The sequence below is a fragment of the Babylonia areolata genome, chromosome 12, assembly GCF_041734735.1.
Source record: "Babylonia areolata isolate BAREFJ2019XMU chromosome 12, ASM4173473v1, whole genome shotgun sequence".
NCBI lineage: Eukaryota > Metazoa > Mollusca > Gastropoda > Neogastropoda > Buccinidae > Babylonia > Babylonia areolata.
This window is the reverse complement of record NC_134887.1, coordinates 26,770,292-26,775,291: the sequence shown is the minus strand read 5'-3', so window position 1 is coordinate 26,775,291 and position 5,000 is coordinate 26,770,292.

The window sequence follows — 5,000 nt, the reverse complement described above, 5'->3', positions numbered from 1 at the left end:
GGTTGGGGGTAAGGTAAAGGATGGAGTGAAGAGAATTGATGAGGGAGGGAGGGGGGAGAGTGGGGGTGAGGGTTGGGGGTAAGGTAAAGGATGGAGTGAAGAGAATTGATGAGGGAGGGGGGGGGGAGAGTGGGGGTGAGGGTTGGGGGTAAGGTAAAGGATGGAGTGAAGAGAATTGATGAGGGAGGTAGGGGGGGAGAGTGGGGGTGAGGGTTGGGGGTAAGGTAAAGGATGGAGTGAAGAGAATTGATGAGGGAGGTAGGGGGGGAGAGTGGGGGTGAGGGTTGGGGGTAAGGTAAAGGATGGAGTGAAGAGAATTGATGAGGGAGGTAGGGGGGAGAGTGGGGGTGAGGGTTGGGGGTAAGGTAAAGGATGGAGTGAAGAGAATTGATGAGGGAGGGAGGGGGGAGAGTGGGGGTGAGGGTTTGGGGGTAAGGTAAAGGATGGAGTGAAGAGAATTGATGAGGGAGGGGGGAAGAGTGGGGGTGAGGGTAGGGGGTAAGGTAAAGGATGGAGTGAAGAGAATTGATGAGGGAGGGGGGAGAGTGGGAGTGAGGGTAGGGGGTAAGGTAAAGGATGGAGTGAAGAGAATTGATGAGGGAGGGGGGAGAGTGGGGGTGAGGGTAGGGGGTAAGGTAAAGGATGGAGTGAAGAGAATTGATGAGGGAGGGGGGAGAGTGGGAGTGAGGGTAGGGGGTAAGGTAAAGGATGGAGTGAAGAGAATTGATGAGGGAGGGAGGAGAGTGGGGGTGAGGGTAGGGGGTAAGGTAAAGGATGGAGTGAAGAGAATTGATGAGGGAGGGAGGGGGAGAGTGGGGGTGAGGGTAGGGGTTAAGGTAAAGGATGGAGTGAAGAGAATTGATGAGGGAGGGGGGGGAGTGGGGGTGAGGGTTGGGGGTAAGGTAAAGGATGGAGTGAGGAGAATTGATGAGGGAGGGGGGAGAGTGGGGGTGAGGGTTGGGTGGTAAGGTAAAGGATGGAGTGAAGAGAATTGATGAGGGAGGGGGGGGAGAGTGGGGGTGAGGGTTAGGTGGTAAGGTAAAGGATGGAGTGAAGAGAATTGATGAGGGAGGGGGGGGGGAGTGGGGGTGAGGGTTGGGGGTAAGGTAAAGGATAGAGTGAAGAGAATTGATGAGGGAGGGGGGGGGAGAGTGGGGGTGAGGGTTGGGGGTAAGGTAAAGGATGGAGTGAAGAGAATTGATGAGGGAGGGGGGGGGAGAGTGGGGGTGAGGGTTGGGGGTAAGGTAAAGGATGGAGTGAAGAGAATTGATGAGGGAGGGGGGGGGAGAGTGGGGGTGAGGGTTGGGGGTAAGGTAAAGGATAGAGTGAAGAGAATTGATGAGGGAGGGGGGGGGGAGAGTGGGGGTGAGGGTTGGGGGTAAGGTAAAGGATAGAGTGAAGAGAATTGATGAGGGAGGGGGGGGGGAGAGTGGGGGTGAGGGTTGGGGGTAAGGTAAAGGATGGAGTGAAGAGAATTGATGAGGGAGGGGGGGGGAGAGTGGGGGTGAGGGTTGGGGGTAAGGTAAAGGATGGAGTGAAGAGAATTGATGAGGGAGGGGGGGGGAGAGTGGGGGTGAGGGTTGGGGGTAAGGTAAAGGATGGAGTGAAGAGAATTGATGAGGGAGGGAGGGGGAGAGTGGGGGTGAGGGTTGGGGGTAAGGTAAAGGATGGAGTGAAGAGAATTGATGAGGGAGGGGGGGAGAGTGGGGGTGAGGGTTGGGGGTAAGGTAAAGGATGGAGTGAAGAGAATTGATGAGGGAGGGGGGGAGAGTGGGGGTGAGGGTTGGGGGTAAGGTAAAGGATGGAGTGAAGAGAATGAGGGAGGGGGGAGAGTGAGGGTGAGGGTTGGGGGTAAGGTAAAGGATGGAGTGAAGAGAAGTGATGAGGGAGGTAGGGGGGAGAGTGGGGGTGAGGGTTGGGGGTAAGGTAAAGGATGGAGTGAAGAGAATTGATGAGGGAGGGGGGAAAGTGGGGGTGAGGGTTGGGGGTAAGGTAAAGGATGGAGTGAAGAGAATTGATGAGGGAGGGGGGAGATTGGGGGTGAGGGTAGGGGGTAAGGTAAAGGATGGAGTGAAGAGAATTGATGAGGGAGGGAGGGGGGGAGTGGGGGTGAGGGTTGGGGGTAAGGTAAAGGATGGAGTGAAGAGAATTGATGAGGGAGGGGGGGGAGAGTGGGGGTGAGGGTAGGGGGTAAGGTAAAGGATGGAGTGAAGAGAATTGATGAGGGAGGAGGGGGGGGAGTGGGGGTGAGGGTTGGGGGTAAGGTAAAGGATGGAGTGAAGAGAATTGATGAGGGAGGGGGGGGGAGAGTGGGGGTGAGGGTTGGGGGTAAGGTAAAGGATGGAGTGAAGAGAATTGATGAGGGAGGGGGGAGATTGGGGGTGAGGGTAGGGGGTAAGGTAAAGGATGGAGTGAAGAGAATTGATGAGGGAGGAGGGGGGGGAGTGGGGGTGAGGGTTGGGGGTAAGGTAAAGGATGGAGTGAAGAGAATTGATGAGGGAGGGGGGGGGAGAGTGGGGGTGAGGGTTGGGGGTAAGGTAAAGGATGGAGTGAAGAGAATTGATGAGGGAGGGGGAGAGAGTGGGGGTGAGGGTTGGGGGTAAGGTAAAGGATGGAGTGAAGAGAATTGATGAGGGAGGGAGGGGGAGAGTGGGGGTGAGGGTTGGGGGTAGGGGTCGGTGTCCATGGTGGAATGAATTTAAAGTATGTAGATCTTTATCTCCATTCCTCTCTCTCTTTCTCTTTCCCTCCCTCTCTCCCTCTCTCTCTCATTTTCTCCCTTGCTCCCTCTCTCTCTCTCCCTCCCTCTCTCTCCTTCCCTCCCTCTCTCCCCTCCCTCCCCCCTCTCTCTCTTTCTCTCTCTCTCCCTCCCCTCTCTCTCTCTCTCTTTCCCTCCCTCCCCCTCTCTCTTTCTCTCTCTCTCTCTCCCTCCCTCTCTCCCTTCCTCCCCCTCTCTCTCTTTCTGTCTCTCCTCCCTCTCTCTCTCTTTCCCTCCCTCTCTCCCTCCCTCCTCCTCTCTTTCTCTCTCCCTCCCTCTCTCCCTCCCTCCCCCCCTCTCTCTTTCTCTCTCCCTCCCTCTCTCTCCCCCCTCTCTCTCTTTCCCTCCCTCTCCTTCTCCCTCTCTCTCTCTCCCTCCCTCCCCTCTGTCTCTCTCTCCCCCACCCTCCATCCATCTCCCCCTCCCTCTCTCTCCCTCCCTCCCTCTCTCTCCCTCCCCTCCCTCCCTCTCTCTCCCTCCCTCCCTACCTCCCTCTCCATCCCCCTCTCTCTCCTTATCTCCCTCCCTCCTTCCCAACAATGTGGGACAGCCAGAGAAAACGTTCTTAATAAAAAAAACAACAACAAACAAACAAACTTATGAGTCTGCAAAGAAGAGCTGTGGACATGACACTTCTGAAATCTTCGACATTTACTGTCTCTGACTACAAAAGACTTAGGAATACTGACATCAAGATGGAAACTCACTCACAGCAAGGCGCTGTTTTAAGTTAATGATGATGTCTGGTTTGTTCCTTCGTCCTTAGCACTGCGATCTGTTACAAGCACAATTCACAACATCATCGTGATCATGGCGCAACAGCCTAGAATGAGTGTATCTAAACCAAGTCACACTTACTCTGCTAGATGTCATTGGAACAACATCTTATGTCATTTCTGTGTTCAGTCAAGTATCACTGTTTTCAAGATAAAAAAAAAAAGAGATAAGATACTGTCTGTTAAAATCACAGATATTTCTTTTCGTGCGAGTTCACGGAGCATCACATACATATCAAGCACAATCACATTTAGAACATGAACATCCATATGAGCATCCATCACAACATAGAACACAATAATTATTTTAGTAATAAAATAAATGTTGAACAGGCAAAACTGAAATCCACTTGTCACTGACACAGAAACAAGATAAGCTAACATTTACCTCCCGCTACACACACACACACACACACACACACACACACACACACACACACACACACGCACGCCTATTGCGGTACAAAATGTCACAACGGTACAAAACGATACAGCATTGCAATATGTCACATTTGTGACATTTTGTTCCACATTGTCGTATATGTATGTCAACTACGGTACAATTTGTCACACACGAATAGTACCGTTTTCCGTCGGGTCTGACTCGTCAGTTGAGTAAAGAACAGTTGAAAAAGTGAGCAAACAATGACCACTACCACACAGACACACTTGGCCTAGTGGTTCAGATGTCCACCTGGGCAGCAGAAGCCCCCACGTTCGATCCCCAGCTGAGTGAAACCAAAGACTTAAAAACTGGCATCCTAACAAAGGTCAGAGATCGCTTTGACATGACTTGCAGATTTTGTTTATTCAACGGCTTATTAGTGTGTCATGAGTGCTGCTGTACATTGTACAATGTGGATGGCGGGTGGTCAGTGACAATGACCACTGGTCACTATGACTTAGAAAAAAGATTAAAATTCGATTCTTAACAGCTTATTTCTGTCACTAGAAAAATTTCCAATAACACACCCCCTCCCTAACCTCAGACATTACACTATGACTATATGGTTAAAAGTACTAATTCTGCTTAGATTTTATGTAATGCCATTTGAAAGTATTATGTTTCATGACATCTCTCTCTAACTCTCTCTGTCTCTCTCTCTCAACACACACACACACATACACACATATATATACACACACACACACACACACACACACACACATATATATATATATGTGTGTGTGTGTGTGTGTGTGTGTGTGTGTGTGGATCGATAGATCTCTGTCTCTCGATCTCTGTCTCTCTTTCTGTCAGTCTCTGTCTCTCTCTCTCTCTCTCTCTCTCTCTCTATATATATATATATATATATATATCATGCTATGGCTTTAAGTAGCAGTGTGTAGTGCATGCAATGGCATAATTATATAATGTAGTATTGTGTAGGGTCGACCATCTTTCAGGACAGGGACTGGATGAAAAAAAACCGCACATCAGTGCTTATCTATTATCCTCGAAAATA